The following is a 17,393-nucleotide window of genomic DNA, read 5'->3' as shown; positions in this document are numbered from 1 at the left end:
CATTATGACAGGTTTCCATTATCACTCTATATAAGTCCATTCTCAGGCTGCTGATAAAGACATACCCGAGACTGGGTGATTTATAAAGAAAAAAAGGTTTAATGCACTCACAGTTCCATGTGGCTGGGGAGGCCTCACAATCATGGTGGAAGGAGAAAGGCATGTCTTACATGGCAAGAGATAATGAGAACGAAGAGAAACAGTTTCCCCTTATAAAACCATTCGATCTCATGAGACTTATTTACTACCATGAGAACAGTATGGAGGAAACCTCCCCCATGATTCAGTTGTCTCTCACTGGGTCCCTCCAACAGCACATGGGAATTATGGGAGCTACAATTCAAGATGAGATTTGGGTGGGGACACAGCCAAACCATATCTCACTCAAATTGAAAACATGTATATATCAATTTTCTAGAGAATTGTTTTTTGTAATGGCTATGCAAAATATGCTCTGCTAATTAAGTTTAAATAGGCCCAACCAAATGTGATTCTGCCCTCCTCCCTCAACCCCATCAGTAAAGAAAAGGAAAGATATTGACGGTCTTCACTGGTATGTAATTTTTATGTATTTTTATCTACGAGAATATGCATTCTTTTTGTAGTAATTCTTTTTTGTTGTTAGTTTTTATTTCATAATCATAAAATTAACTCTATAATCCAGCTAAGCATGGAAGGGAACAAGAAAAACATGGAACACAAGGGAACTGCAGCAAGAGCACAAAGATGATGGGATATTGCGAGCAAGTGAGGTGGAGAGGTGCTCTCCTGAGCAACAGAAGGAATGGTCTAGTGATGAAGATAAAACACAAGTCAAACTTATTAGAGTTGTTCACAGTCAGAAATGGTGATCTTCTTGCATGTCTTGCCATTCCCGGACCCAAAGCACTCCATGGCTTCCACAATACTCATGCCTTCTTTCACCTTGCCAAAGACCATATGCATGCCATCCAGCCATTCAGTCATGGCAGTGCAGATGAAAAACTGGGAACCATTTGTGTTGGATCCAGCACATTTTCCATGGACAAGATGCCAGGACCTGTGTACTTTAGTGTGAAGTTCTCATCATCACATTTCTCCCCATAGATGGACTTGCCACCAGTGCCATTGTGCTGTGTGAAGTCACCACCCTGACACATAAACCCAGGAATAATTCTGTGAAAGCAGGAACCCTTATAACCAAATCCTTTCTCTCCAATGCTCAGAGCACAAAAATTTTCTGCTGTCTTTGGAATCTTGTCTGCAAACAGCTCAAAGGAGACACGTCCCAAGGGCTTGCCATCCATGGCGATGTCTAAGAAGATGGTGGGGTTGTCCATGGCTGAAAATACTGGGCTCCTGGCAGTGGTGGCTTCTGCAAAGCCATAGTAATTCTTTTAATTTGTTGGCAATAATTAAGTAAAGTTAAATTGGGCATCACTTATGTTTTATATGAGAAAACAGAAGCAAAGTTAGGAAGGTCATTTACTTTATTTTTTAAAGATTTTCTAGCCACTATATTCATGGATGGTTTGCTGTTAATTCTGTCTAAAATATGCTTTGTAGCTTTTTTATTCACCATATTACACAGAAATTACATTGACTGCTGTTTCAAATTAATCACTAAGATTTTAGAAAACAGATTGTTGTATGAACAATATTCACATTTAATATTTTAGATAAGCCTCATTTTGTCTAACAGCTGATAAGCAGGAACGCTATAATTAGAATATTACAAAATATGGTCTTAAAATTCAGGTTGAGCTGTCCTTTGAATTCATCTCCACAATATCTCCATACATTCATTAACTTCAGATGTAATTGGAAGGCACATAATTAATGCAATGGTTCTGAATGTTTATCAAATTACCACCAATCATCACAGTTTCTTGATGATGCTCGGCAACACACTGCATGGACATCAATAAAATTCTAATTATGAATTACTAATTGTAATGACTCCACCAGGCCTAAAAAACAGCATCACTGTTTAAATTAAATTAAGTTCATTTTATTGACTTAATTATTGAAGGATGAGCTGTTTCAAGCAGTAAAATTTTGAACTGACATTTTAAATGATTTCTACTGTTATGATGAATGTCAGTTCTTCTGAAAGAGGGTACAACAAACAGAAAGATGCTGAGGATAATAAGTCACATGAATTAACACATGCTTGCTTATCAGATGCCTGAGGAGAAAGGAATGTTAAAATATATTCATCCATTTTTATTTTAGCTGTTCATTTTAAAAATAAGAAACATAAAATTATAGAAACAATGACCCATCATGGATTTCTAGACAAACCTTTTTTACATTCCATGAATGTAAATACACATAAAATTTATTAAAACAACAACGAAGACCACCACCCATTCTCTATTGTTTTCATGTACAGCACTGTTATGCTGAATCTGCGTCTCTCCAAGTTTGAATTCCTCTGCTTTCCATCAGTGAGGTGATCATTCTCTAGCAAGTCTTTTCATATCATAAACTCTAGAAGAGTAATCTTTTAATCAATTACATTATGAATTTAAGGAACAACTCAAAATTAATTAATTCCAGACCTCATCACATTGAAACTTGCCTCAGAAATGCAGGCAAACCCAAATTGTTTCCAACTTCAAACTATTAGTTGGAAACACATGTTGTTTAGGTATACCAAAATTAACGTCTTAATTATATTTTTCACATTCTTTCTGACAAGTGAGTACATTTGCCATAGAAGATATTACCTGTATTAAAAATACCTTCTGTCTGATATTCACATACTCAGCTCTCTTCACAGGTGATTTATTCATGTGCTCTCCGGCTATGAAGCTTTGGGTAAAAATAAGAACAAAACAAACAAACAAGAAATAACTTCAGTACTGATCAGCCTTCATGGTTTTATTCTTGGCAGTTTTACCACTATGAAATTTAAGTAAATATTTTCTAGACCTTGTAAAGTTAATAAAGGCCTCCTAGTTTATATGAAAGATGCTAATGCCCTCCTTCCTCATCTAAACAGTTTTCACTTTGCAACAAAGCTACCATATTTACTGCCTGTATATGTTCTTAGTGGTAAAATCAGTCTAAGAATAACAATGTTTTATCTTTCAGATTGAAGTAATCTACTCCTAAAGCTGAACCCATTAGAATTCTGGATCATAATCTTGGTGATTTCTTAAAGCTTCATTGCAAATTTTCCAAGGCAGCAATTTTGACTATAATAAATGCCAGCTGCTATCGTCTTTAAAAGCATAAAATACTTCAACATCTCAAATAGCATATGTCTTTTAAAATCTACATTACCCTATTTGCTAATTTGTTACTTCTCTCTTTTGTTGCATCATCTTGAGAGAGGAAGGGAGCTCAAATATCCCAAACACAGTTGATATCATCATCCTCTGACCCTGCTTTTTCTTTTCTCCTTTGTTCACAGAAGGCAATGGATAAACCCATGCCTATATCACAATTCCAAAGTAGCCAACCAATCATTGAATCTCGTGGTTCTCTCAGCAAGTATCATTTCTTACCAGTCCTTGTATTGCTAAGCTTCTAGCTATTATTTCTTCTGATTTTTTCCTTACAAAATAGGATATAGTGGCATTTATGTGAAGACTATTTCATGAAAGTTTACCTTGGTGCAAGTGATAAGAGCTATTAAACCCATCTTTTGACGAGATATTCCATTCTGCCTTAGAAAACCCAATACTAATCCAAGAAAGACATGGAAACATGAAATTCACACTTATTTCCAAGAGCTGAAATTGCTATGAGTTTTCAGAATATCTTAGCCCATTTGGAAAGATAGGGTTTTCTTGAAGCTTTCTCGAACCTGGAGAGCTTTTGGAATAGTACTTTCCAAGGAGTCCATGATATTTCTTTATTTTATTTTAGGATACCTTTGGTGCTCTCTCTGAGGGTGACTTAGGGTGAGTGGTGCTCTCTCTAAGGGTGGCTTAGGGTAAGATGGCCTTAAAATTCCCCTTAGCTTGACTGAACTTTATGCAGGCTTCTTTTTGTCTCTAGGTAACTGACCTCCCTCTCACTCTGGACCACGTGGGCTAACCACAGAGGATCCTGTCCTTCCTTCCCCCTATCCCTTACAGAACCCAGGTTACCCAATCACAAAGCAAAACATTCCAAGAAATAAGCCCTAATCACAAACTTAATATATAATTTAAGGTACTTGACACACCCCATTAATCAACCTCCCTGCAACATCCTTTGTTACTTTTCCACTAACTCACCACAGCCCTTAAAAACCCTACCATTCTTTGTTATAGCAGAGGTAAGTTCAGACTTAATTATTGCCTCTCTCCCCATTGCAGTAGTCTTGAATAAAATAATAATTGCCTGTTTAACATTGTCTGATGAAATGTTTCTTGACAACCATGAATAAAGGCAGTGATGTTACCATACCTGTTGCATGCAATGCTTGAACAATGATGTTCAATATGAGAATTTGAGTGACACCTTGTCTGTGATCACTCCAATAAATATGAACAGTGGTGGCTTCTTTGGAATAATTTTAATTCACTTTAACAAATAATTGGAAGTTGTATTGATTGTTGGTGTTAAAAGACAGAGCCTGAGAAATATATTAAAGGATAATGGAAAAGAGCCAGAAAGCAATAGATTTGCCAATTAATAGAAATTATCTTTATTAAGCTCTTACAGGACCCTTTAAAAGTGTTGAAATGGGAGCTGCAACAATGGACATGCCCATCAAATAGAATGTCCTGCTGTAATTCTTATTTACTAACCTCTGCAGTTAATATCAATTACTACATGGCATCAACCCAGTTCTGCACTATATTGTTGACAATAGGACACCTGTATTCTAGTTATTTTTGAAGTTAGAGATATGTCCAAGGTTTCCTCTCAACAAACCAGTATACTCTGTGTGGACATGCTCCCCCTGGCCTACTCTCTACAGTATTTATAAAACAGGCTTACAACTGAGATTTATTTTTCTCTGTTCAAATGAAAGACATGTTGTATTCTGATATTAATACTAATGAAGACTTTGGCTCTATTCACTCTGCAAATGATGCCCCCAGGGTAGATGAGGAAGAATCTTCAATCAGCGTATGCAGTTTTGTATTTGCTTATTTATTTTACTTTCACTGGTGTCCATAACTCCTGGCACTATTAGAATATTCAATTATAATTTAGTCCAAAGTGCTATAAAAATAATTTTCTCTTAATTACACTATGTCCTTTTATCTGCACATTACTTTTAAAAAATAACTCAATGTATTCCTCTTATGGTTATTCTGAACAACAATATGACTTTTTGAGTCTTTGGCAAGTCAATGCATATTTTCTAAAGAAACCTTAATGTAATTATTATTTCAAATGTGAGTATAATATCTTTCACAGAAACCCAGGAAATAACTGGAATAAAATATTAATGAGAAAATCTTAACAAAAGTACACACTAAAATATTCTAATAAATAAAATATAATCAAATTATCAAACTGGACAGTCTTGACTCCAGAGTCCTTGCTCTTAATTATTTTGTTCAGAACATACGTTAAGAAAACGGGCTTTCCTTCAAAAAACCTCACAGACGGGCCGGGCGCGGTGGCTCAGGCCTGTAATCTCAGCACTTTGGGAGGCCGAGACGGGCGGATCACAAGGTCGGGAGATCGAGACCATCCTGGCTAACACGGTGAAACCCCGTCTCTACTAAAAATACAAAAAATTAGCAGGGCGTGGTGGCGGCGCCTGTAGTCCCAGCTACTCGGGAGGCTGAGGCAGGAGAATGGCGGGAACCCGGGAGGCGGAGCTTGCAGTGAGCTGAGATCGCGCCACTGCACTCCAGCCTGGGTGACAGAGCGAGACTCCGTCTCAAACAACAACAACAACAACAACAACAAAACTCACAGATAGGTAGATAATAAAGATATTGCTTGGTAAGGATGAATGGTGGTACATGATTATGGGACATTTACATTTGGTAAGCCTAATATGGGTTAACTAACAACAATAATAGTATCAAAACTAATAATAGTTCTGGAAATAGTAAAAGCTAACATGTGATTAGCACTAATCATGTGCTGGGCCTTTTTCTAAACACCTTCCCTGAAGTATTTTTATGTAATTTTATTTAATCCTTTTTAAAGGCTAGGTGAGATTTACAGATGAAAAAAATGGAAAAAAAAGATACAACGTTTGTCCAAGGTCACATTTGTAGTAAGTGAGAAGACACCTCCTATATTTTCTATTCATTATTATTACTTTTTTACAGAATACTGATCTTAGCTTGGGGAAAATTTATACCGCACCTTTGTTTCTTTTCCAAGAGTTCCTAATTTGGTGTACAACCACCCTTATGTGTGTGTCTTTAAGAATCATCTCTAGTAAGGTAAAACAAGAATTAACTTACTGAATTCTAACAAAATACGCTATTGTCAAAAGTTTAAGGAGATTCTTCCTAACAATCTTCTCACACAAACACACACACACAAACACACACCACAACACCACAAACACAGACGTTTGGGACTCTTACATCTCCACACTTACAGATTGTTATTATTTTTACTTTTAAAAGCATTTTTAATATGTAGCACCACACACAGTGTCACTAAACACATTTTCTGGATTGGAAAATTGAACTAAAGCCTAGGCGTATTTCACTCAGACTAGAATATCATCAATGACCCAATGAATTGTGTGTTTGTGCCACTCATCACTTACCATTTTCCTTTAAGTGTTTTGGAATTCACTCTGAAAATACACAGGTGTTGTATGCTACAGTAATTTCTGCAACAGATAAGTTTTTATCTTGATCCAACACATTTTGGGTTTTGTTTTAGTTTTAGTTTTTGCTGTCTTGTATAATTTTGGTAAAGGAGTTACCATGAGAATTCATTGGAGATTGTTTTTTTCTTTTCAAAATTGTTGCAGGCTAGGTTCTCTCATGCTGATTTATGTTAGTTTTCTCGTATTAGAAGAGATGCATAACAGATGTATTTTGAATTGTATCTTCCCTGCTATCTAGAAATGCTTTTGTAGCTTAAAGGGGTGTAATAGCTCCCCCTTTCACATTATCTATTAAGTCTCTTTTGTGGCTGTTAACGGGTATTCTAAAGGCACAGACTTTGATGCACCATATTAGGGCTAACCTCTCAGAAGTGGAGGTTTGTTGTTTTTTTTTTTCAAGAAAACACTGTTTGAAAAGGCAAAGAAATATAGCTTCAGTCAAAATGGTTTGATAAAGAGCCAATGATTTTCCTTTTAGTGAAACAGTCTGAAAATCTTAGAAAATCACATTCTGAATGTCTGACTGGTTATGTTACTATTTATGTCACTCTAATGAAACAGACCTATAAGAATATCTACTACTCACTCTACCAGACTAAATCAACCAGACCTCATTAGTTCCATATAGCTAGAGAAATATCAAGCAAGTATATGTGTACACACACACGCGCACACATGCACACACACATATATTTAACTTTTATTTTAGGTTCAGGCATACATGTGAAAGTTTGTTACATAGGAAAACTCATGTCTTAGGGGTTTGTTATACTGGTTATTTCATCACTCAGGAATTAAGCCCAGTACCCAGTAGTTATATTTTCTGCTCCTCTCCCTCCTCCCACCCTCCACCCTCAAGTACTCAAGGAGACCCCGGTTTCTGTGACTTTATGTTCATATGTTCTCACAATTTATCTCTCACTTTTAAGTGAGAACAATGAGAGCAAGTGCATTTTATCAAAATTAAGACCAAAACATCTTGTTTTAAAGGATATGCAAATAGTTACTGGCATTAATTACGATTAGACCTAAGTGGAATCTTTTTATAATTTTGTGTCTTGTTTTAATTTGCATTGCCACTTTCAAAATAATGGTTGTTCTCCATATCGTCTGGTCTGATAGCAAAGCTCTTTCTTCTATACTCAAGATTAGCAAATAGAGAATATCCTGCAATACAAAATGTGTTACTTCATCTTAGGTTCTCAACTCTGTACAATCCTGTCACCCTTGTAAAGTGAGAGAGCTGTTAACAGCAGTGGTCTAAGAAATGCTGACTGAAATTAAACTTCATTTTCAAGTACATTTCACAGCACTTTGTGGTGACAAGTCCTTTCTTATTTGATGTGCTTGGAGACTGCCAGACAGGCCAAAATGGTAAAAGTTCATTATCATTTGGATAAAACTTCCTTAATTATTAAACAAAGTGAACAATACCTAGAAATTTATGGCAAGAAGGGAGAGGAAACGAACAATTAAGAACTCTAAACAGAAGAATCTAATGTGGGGTTTTAATTTGACAGCAACAAATGACAGGCCAACGTTTTCAATTAACAATTTTTACAATAATTCTTTTCTTACAGTGTTTGTTTTGGTTGTTCTTACTTGATTGGAAACATGAACCTAATAATTATATAAAAATTAAGAACACCTGAAAATATACACTTCTATTTCACAGGCAGATTGTAGAATTGCTGTACATACAGGGTTTTAAAAATATGTTGCATAGATGGGTACGGTGGCTCACTCCTGTAATCCCCGCACTTTGGGTGGCCGAGGCGGGTGGATCACCTGAGGTCAGGAGTTCGAGACCAGCCTGACCAACATGGTGAAACCTCGTCTCTATTAAAAATACAAAGGTTAACTGGGCGTGGTGATGGGCACCTGTACTCCCAACTACTCAGGAGGCTGAGGCAGGAGAACTGCTTGAACCCAGGGGTGGAGATTGCAGTGAGCCGAGACTGTATTGCATACAAGCTAATCCCTTTATAGCTTCTCATTGAATGTTCTTCATATTCTTGCCCAATTTATGTCCCATTAAAAAAATGTCTTAAAATCCTTCGAGGTTGCCATGTAGATTTATAATATGAGCTTACACGTGTTAGAAAGTGATTATTTTGTTTATTTGTTTTGTTTTGGTTTGATTGCCAGTCATGCAGAGTATTCTGTGTATGAAATACCTTTTACAAACTGAGGCTTACTAAGAAATAATAGAATCTTAGCACAATAGGCTTGGAATACATATTTACCTTTCCTTCAAGGTCAGTTTTCTCAAGGCCTTACTAACAAGTGAGATTCAACGTACTATTGCATAGACAGAAAGTGATCTGTCCTTTTTTGTGAAATTTCATTATTCAATATTTGAACAGATAGAAATGCACGTGGAATACATATCAAAAGGCACCAACAGGGCTATATCAACATGCTGGACTCTCTTCGTCAGTATCCCACAGCTGCTAGATTCTAATATCATAGATAAATTATATTATCAATTCCTCTCTATTTTTCCTGAGATATAATATGCTTTTATAAACATATGCCTAAGCACTATAATATTTAATGCTTTTTAAGTATCATAGCTTAGATATAATATATTATCAGTATGTAGACAGCTCTGTCATTTATTTTAAAGGAAGCTTAGTATTTCATTGAAAGAATGAACTTTAATGTGTTCTATCAATCTTTATAGATAAGCATTTAAATATATTTGCCTCAGGAGGCTGAGGCAGGAGAATTACTTGAACTCAGGAGTTTAAGAGTAGCCTGGGCAACATAGAAAGACTCTCTATAAATAAAATAAAATAATATGAAATATTTTCCCCCAAGTTTTCCTTTTACAGACGAAATCCAGTGGATATCTACATCAGTATGGGTTCTACCAGAACCTGATAAAAGGACTAGGGTACAAATAATTTATTTGGTAGTCATCTCAGAATCACATGAAAGGGATTGAGGAAGACACACAGGGAAAAGAGAGAATCTAATAAGGAGTGCAGTTTCAAGACACTTACCACTGTGGGAAACCGAAGCGCAGTGTTGCTGGGGGACTCTGGCAGACAGGGTAGAACATGCCTTGGAGTTATTCCAACTCAATGGCCAGGAAGCTAAGCATTTCTCCCATAATTCCCCATCCAGTCCATCATTAATTAAAGGCGGCCTGCAGGGGGTTCTCTCTCTAGCAGTTTCGGATTTCTTTGTGTATGGTCTGACCATGCTTTCATAGCCAGAAAAAAATCCTCAAACATAAAATGCAGGCTTTCACATGAAGTAGCCTTCTTCTTGTAAAGATGTAGAGAGAATATAAATAGGGAAATTGAAGCTATCATTTACATTATCCTTATTGATATGTCTTATTGTACAGGGGTAGGGCGTGTCCATTTTTGATTTTGCAAATGACCCTATGTACTCCCACCAGCAATGTGTGATTCTTTCCATTCATTTTTCCAATAGCAGAAATTTAATCAATTTCTTGATATTTGTTAATCTAATAACTGAAACAAATGTTCTTTTACTTTAGTTTCAATTTTCACTAATTTCATTAAGGTTGACATCAAGCTATTTCTTTTTTAATTGTCTGAATCACTTTGTTTTCTTTGCTTTTATTTTTATTTTTATTTATTTATTTTTTTTGAGATGGAGTTTTACTCTTGTTGCCCAGGCTGGAGTGCAATGGCGTGATCTCTGCTCACCGCAACCTCTGCCTCCCGGGTTCAAGAGATTCCCCTGCCTCAGCCTCCCAAGTAGCTGAGATTACAGGCATGTGCCACCACATCCAGCTAATTTTTGTATTTTTAGTAGAGACTGTGTTTCTCCATGTTGGTCAGGCTAGTCTCGAACTCCTGACCTCAGGTGATCCACCTGCCTCGGCCTCCCAAAGTGCTGGGATTACAGGTATGAGCCACTGCGACCAGCTGGAAGTCTGAGTCACTTTTTTTTTTTCATGAACTGTCTGTTCACATGTGACAATGTAAAAAATCAGATTGTTGGTCTGTTCCTTACAATTTTTATAAGCTTCTCACATATTGAATAAATAAAATACTTACAATATAAGAATTACAGTTAACTAGCATCATTCAAGTGTTTCAGGCGTTTAAGACTGCAGAAAAAGAGCATGGATTTTCACAAACTGATGGGTACGTGGATATTATTCAGCTCGGAGGAGAAATTTTCAAATTTGTAATATAGAAAGTCCTATCAGTTTGCATTATCTCCAGCAACTTGCATGATTTAAAAAATTATCTCATACTATTTTCCATGCCCTAATTTTTTAAATCTTATTTTTAATTGACACATAATAATATGTCCATATTTATGGGATACATAGTGATATCTTCATTCCATGTATATATGCATAGTGATTAGATCAGAGTAATTACCATATCCATCATCCAATTGTACACTTAATCATCTCAAACATTTATCATTTATTTGTGTTGGGAACATTTAATATCCTCCTGCTAGCTATTCGAAACTATATATCATTGGTAACTGTAGTCATATAACAGTGCTATGAAAATTAGAACTTATTTCTCCTATCTAGCTATAACAGATCTTTCCCTATTCCCTTTTCCCCAATCTTTCCGGACTCTAGCATATTGTGTTTTACTTTTACTTCTACACAATCAACTTTGTTTAGCTTCCACATGAGTGAGAACATGCAGTGTTCATTGTGTTCCTGGCTTTTGTATTTAACACAATGGCCTCCAGCTCCATTTCTGTTATCTCAAATGATCCAATTTTGTTTTTGTGGCTACATAATATTCCAATGTGGTGTATATGCCACATATATTTCATTCGTTGTTGGATCCCTATGCTGATTCCATATCTCAGATATTGTGAATAGTGCTGCAGTAAACCCTGAGGTGCAGGAGTCTCTTTGATGTACTGATTTCCTTTTCTTTGAACAAATGTTCAGTACTTTGGTAATGGATGATATGGTAGTTCTATTGGTAGCTGGCAGAGGAACCTCCATACTTTTCACCATAGTGTCTGTATTAGTTTACATTTCCACCCATAGTGTGTAAGAGTTCCCTATTCTCCACATCCTCACTAGCATTTGAAATTTTTTGTCTTTTTGATGATATCAATCTTAATTGGGGTGGGATGATAGCTCACTGCAGTTTTGATTTCTGTGTCTCTGAAGATTGGTGAAGTTGAGTATTTTTTAAATATATTTGTTGGTCATTAGTATGTCTTCTTTTGAGAAATGTCTGTCCAGATCATTTGCCTTTGTTTTAATTGGATGTCTGGTTTGTTTGTATTTTCTTTTTTTGAGAAGATTGAGTTCCTTGTATGTTCAGGATATTAAATTCTATCAGATAAATAGTCTGCAAATATTTTATCCCACTCTATAAATTGTCATTTTACTCAGTTGATTGTTTTCTGTGCTTTACAGAAGTTTGTGAGTTTGATAAAATCCCATTTGTTTAATTTTGCTTTTGTTGCCTGTGCTTTTGAGGTCTTATTCATAAAATATTTCCCCAGACTGATGTCTTGAAGCCCTAATTTTTAATATTAGAAATATCTGACAATTTAATAGAGTGCTTACTATTACAATAAAGTGGTATTAAAAAATAAATATCATTGCAGAACAATGCAATACAAAAGAAGCAGAGAGAATAAATAGAGGTTTGTGGCCTGCAAAAACCTTAGAAGACTCTGTGGAAACAGTAAGAATTCAACCAAAACTTGAAAGGAATAAAATTTAAATGGGGGAAAAAAAAGTATTTAGAGTTTGTCTGTTCTAAGAATGGCATAAGAGAAATCATGACTGTAGGGATAAGTATGTTGTACTAGCGAGAAGACCAGTCAGGCATCTATTAAAAATATTGATGAATGATAATGAATTCTGAAGACTTTGAATATATTAATACTTTGGGCAGTAGAAGGTCATTGGAGATTCTTGAATTATGCAGGAGAAAGGTGTTTTAAAGGATATTCTCCAATGCTAACCTGGGATATCAATATGATTTGTATTGAAAGCAGGTGAAATAGTAAACAGAGACACCAGATAAAATAATGTATCATAAAATATCTACTTAAAAGCATTACTAAAGAACCAGGTGTGGTGGTACATGCCTGTAGTACCAGCTACTTGGGAGGTTGAGGCAGGAGAACTGTTTTAACTCAGAAGTTCAAGTCCAGCCTGGGCAACATAGTGAGACTTTATCTCTTAAAAACTCTTTTTTAAGTAAATAAAGTCCTATGTCACTTAATCGTACACTTAAAAATTGTAAAGATGGTAAATGTTATATGTATTTTACCTTAATTAAAAAATTGGCTGGGCATGGTGACTCACGCCTGTAATACCAGCACTTTGGGAGGCTGAGGTGGGCAGATCACCTGAGGTCAGGATCCTGGCCAATATGGCAAAACCCCGTCTCTACTAAAAATACAAAAACTTGCTGGTGTGGTGGCACACACCTGTAATCATAGCTACTCGGGAGGCTGAGTCAGGAGAATCACTTGAATCCCAGAGGTGGAGGTTGCAGTGAGCTGAGATTGCACCACTGTACCTCAGCCTGGGTGACAAAATGAGACTCTGTCTCAAAAAAAAAAAAAAAAAAAAGAAAAAATCCACAAAAATTAAAAATAAATGAATAAATAAAAATATCTCAAGATAGTGAAAAGAAAAAAGACTTGGTAAAATTCGAGTGGCTCCATGATATGCGTATAAAACAATAAACTGAATGTCTTTAAAATATACATTTCAGAATGATCAGAAAAGATCACATCTTGAGATTATCATTGTATAATTATTATATTTAAACTTTCAGTCAAAAACTCAAGGATTATTCTAAGAGTATAATTATAGAAAAATATTAAATATGTATTTGTTAGCCCCTTAATATTCCGATATCTCATTGTAAGTGTAAAACACTGTCAAAATTTGATACTCAAACTGAGATTTAGTACCTGTATGCTGGTTTGTTTATGCAGATAAAAAAAAAATATTCTGTAAAACTTTATAATATGGATTTTGAGAAGTTTGGTTTTCTAACCTAATTTTGCCTCTACAACATTCAATCTACAGTAGAATTTTGGGATGATTTCCGTAACCTCTTTCTCATTAGAGAATGAAATATTCAGTCAACTAGAACATTAAAAGAAACTACTGTGCTCTTCCTCTAATGAGAGGAAGAACTTCGACCACTCTGGTTTGAGCTCAATTAATGAACAGATCCCCTTTTCCTTACTGGAGTATCTGTGATTGACCCTAACTTTTCTTGCCCTAATACAAAATCATGGAGATGTGATTTTCAGGGCATCCCAATTTGCTGTCTCATTAATTCTCATTTTTATTTGATGGCTTCCTAGGCACTGGTGCCTCTGCTTCTTTCATCAATACTACTATCTCTTTGACTTGGTCTTGGTGTTGGCCACTTGAAATTTCATAGCACATAAGTGTTGATGAAAGCTCATGGACATAAATCATTTCATCAGAACTGTTGTAATCAGATATTCAGCATCAGTTTTCTCTTTGTGAAAAACTAATGGGTTTGGTAACAAAGTGGTTATGAAATGCAATGGAATGAGATTTGCAGTTTATATTTCTCATTTAGCCCAATGCTTTTCTTTAAAGTATGTGTCATTATTAAAAGACAGTGTTCAATATAAAATTATGTTTATCACAACATTGAATATGTATACTCAAAGTTCTATTGATGATGTAGTAATTTGTTTTAAAGTTAACTTTATGTTTGAGAAAAATAGCAAGAATATTGATTTATTTCAAGGTAATAACACATTATCAACTGGAATAAATAAATATTACAAAACCACCAGAAGTCATAGAAAATTGAACAGTTGTAGGGGATTAGTTTAATATCAAATAAGAACCAAGAACTTTGACACAATTACTTTCGGTGTGGCAAAGATTGCTAGCTAACCATCAATACCATTTTTCTTCATTTTGGGCACACAGACTATATTTTACATCCTCTCTTACAGTTAAGAGGAGCAATATGGTTAAGTTCTAGCCAATTACTTTTAGCACTGGCCGCTTCCATGTGGCGTTAAGCCTTTCAATGCAGACGGCAAGAATTGAGGCTTGCGAGCCTCTGCCTAGATGTCCGAAGATGTATGGAAAAGCCTGAATGCCCCAGCAGAATCCTGGAGAACATCTATTAGGGTAGTGCAGAGGAAGTGTGCTTGGAGCCCCCACACAAAGTCCCCACTGAGGCACTGCCCAGTGGAGCTATGAGAAGAAGGCCACTGTCCTCCAGACTCCAGAATGATAGATCCACCAGCAGCTTTCACCCTGCACCTGATACCAAAAATCTTCCCACAAACTATAGTTCACCTCCACCTCCACTTTGTGACCTTGGAAGCCAGGTTTTAAAGATGAGGGGACCGAAAATACAGAGGGTGAACACAAGCCTTAACTTGCCACTTGAAGTCAATCTGCCTGTCAATTATGCATATTAACTCTGAGCTTTCCATGAGGGAGAGTTTACACTGTTTTAAACCATTGGGATTTTGCAATTTATGTGTTAGAACAACTAGTTTAATCTTAATTAAAATACTTAGAAAAAGTTATTTAAAAAGCTATCTTAATATAGTTAGGCTGCTTTAACAAAATACTTTAGATGGGGTAATTTTTCCATGATAGAAATGTATTTCTTCAGTTCTGGAGGTTGGGACGTCCAAGAACAAGGCGCTAGTAGATTTCGTGTCTGGTGAGGGCTTGATCCCTGCTTCATAGATGACACCTCTTGCTGCATCCTCACATGACGGAAGGATGAACAGCTCCTCAGTTCCTCTTTTATAAAGCTGTTAATCCCATTCATGAGAGCTTCACTCTTGTGACTTAATCACTTCCTCAAAGCCACACCTCTTAATACTATCATATTGGTGATTAAATTTCACATGAAATTTGAGAAGGTACATTCAGACCATAGTAAAGCAGAAAAATGGAGACAGACTTCAAAAGTGACTAAAGTTGCATTTTCCATCCATGTGGAAAATAGGTGGTATGGTTTGAATTTGTGTCCCTATTCAAATTTCATGTTGAATTGTAATCTCCAATGTTGGAAGTGAGGCCTGGTGGGAAGTGACTGGATCGTGGAGATGGGTTTCTCCCTTTGGTGCTGTTCTCGTAATAGAGTTCTCATGAGATCTGGATGTTTAAAAGTGTGTAGCACGTCCCGCCTCACCCTCCCTTCCTCCTGCTCTGGCCATGTGAAGACGTCTGCTCCTGCTTTGCCTTCCACCATGAGTAAAATCTCTCTGAGACACCCCGAGTCATGCTTCCTGTATAGGCTGTGGAGCTGTGAGCCAATTAAACCTCTTTTTTTTTTTTTTTAATCATGTAACCGGTCTAAAGAGTTTCTTCATAGCAACAGAAAAACAGACTAATACAGAAAATTGGTATCAAGAGTGAGGTATTGCTATAAAGATACTTGAAAATGTGGAAGCAGCTTTGGAATTTGGTAGCTGGCAAAGGTGGGAAGAATGTGGATGGCTCAGAAGAAGACAGGAAGATGACAAAACATTTGGAAGTTCCTAGAGAATTGTTAAATTGTTGTGACCAAAATATTGACAGTGATATGGACAGCGAAGGCCAGGCTGAGGAAGAGGTCTCAGGTGGAAATGAGATACTTATTGGGAACTAGAGAAAGGTCATTTTTGTTATGCATTAGCAAAGATCCTGGCAGCATTGTGCCTCTACTCTGGGGATCTGTGAAACTTTGAATGTGAGAGTGAAGATTTAGGGTATCTGGTGAAAGAAATTTCTAAGCAGCAAAGTGTTTAAGATGTGCCATCTTGAAAAGCCCGCTTTCATGGGTGGAATGCAAACTGGCTGCAGAAATTTGCATAAGAGGAGACAAATGCTCATAACCAAGAAAATGGGAAAAAAGCATCCAAGGCATTTCAGAGACCTTAGTTGCAGTCCCTCCCATCACAGGCCCAGATACCTAAGAGGGAAGAAGGTTTCATGGGGCAGGCCCAGAGCCCTACTGCCCTGCACATCCCTGGCTTACCGTTGCTTGCATCCCAGCTGCTACAGCTCCAGCTATGGATGAAAGGGCCCCAGATACAGCTCAGGCCACTGCTTCATAGTGTGCAAGCCATAAGCATTGGTGGCTTCCATGTGGTATTAAGCCTGTCAATGCACAGAGTGCAAGAATTGAGATTTGAGAGCCTCTGCCTAGATTTCAGAGGATGTATGAGAAAACCTGGATGTCCTGGTGGAATCATGGAGAACATCTACTATGACAGTACAGAGGGGAAGTGTGGGACTGGAGCCCCAACACAGAGTCTCCACTGAGGCACTACGCTAGTGGAGCTATGAGAGGAGGGCCACTGATATGGTCTGGTTCTGTGTCCCTACCCAAATTTCATTTTGAATTGTCATCCCAAATATAATCCCCATGTTTTGGGGGAGGGACCTAGTGGAAGGTGATTAGATTATGGGGTAGCTCCCCCATGCTGTTCTCCTGATAGTTTGAGAGTTCTCATGAGATCTGATGGTTTTTTAAGGGGCTTTTCCCAACTTTGCTCTGTATTTCTCTCTCCCCTGCTGTCACGTGAAGAAGGATGTGTTTGTTTCCCCTTCTGCCCTGATTGTAAGTTTCCTGAGGCCTCCCTAGCCATGTGGAACTGTGAGCTAATTAAAACTCTTTCCTTTATAAATTACCCAGTCTTGGAGAGTTCTTGA

The 17,393-nt window shown here is 36.8% G+C and overlaps 2 long non-coding RNA genes across 2 annotated transcripts in view; both read right to left on the bottom strand.

Annotated features, from left to right (window-relative positions):
* Positions 1-17,393, bottom strand: part of LOC135969815 (uncharacterized) — a 112,872-nt gene that overhangs the window by 23,976 nt on the left and 71,503 nt on the right. The window lies entirely within an intron of this gene.
* On the bottom strand, positions 609-2,799 carry LOC102130964 (uncharacterized). Its single transcript, XR_012433150.1, has 2 exons — positions 2,727-2,799; positions 609-1,354 (listed from the first exon to the last, which is right to left on the bottom strand). It is a non-coding gene; the product is annotated as an uncharacterized lncRNA (long non-coding RNA).

Source organism: Macaca fascicularis, chromosome 3 (genome assembly GCF_037993035.2).
Source record: "Macaca fascicularis isolate 582-1 chromosome 3, T2T-MFA8v1.1".
Lineage (NCBI taxonomy): Eukaryota > Metazoa > Chordata > Mammalia > Primates > Cercopithecidae > Macaca > Macaca fascicularis.
Note: the sequence above shows the minus strand (reverse complement) of the source record. Positions and strands in the feature narration are given on the sequence as shown.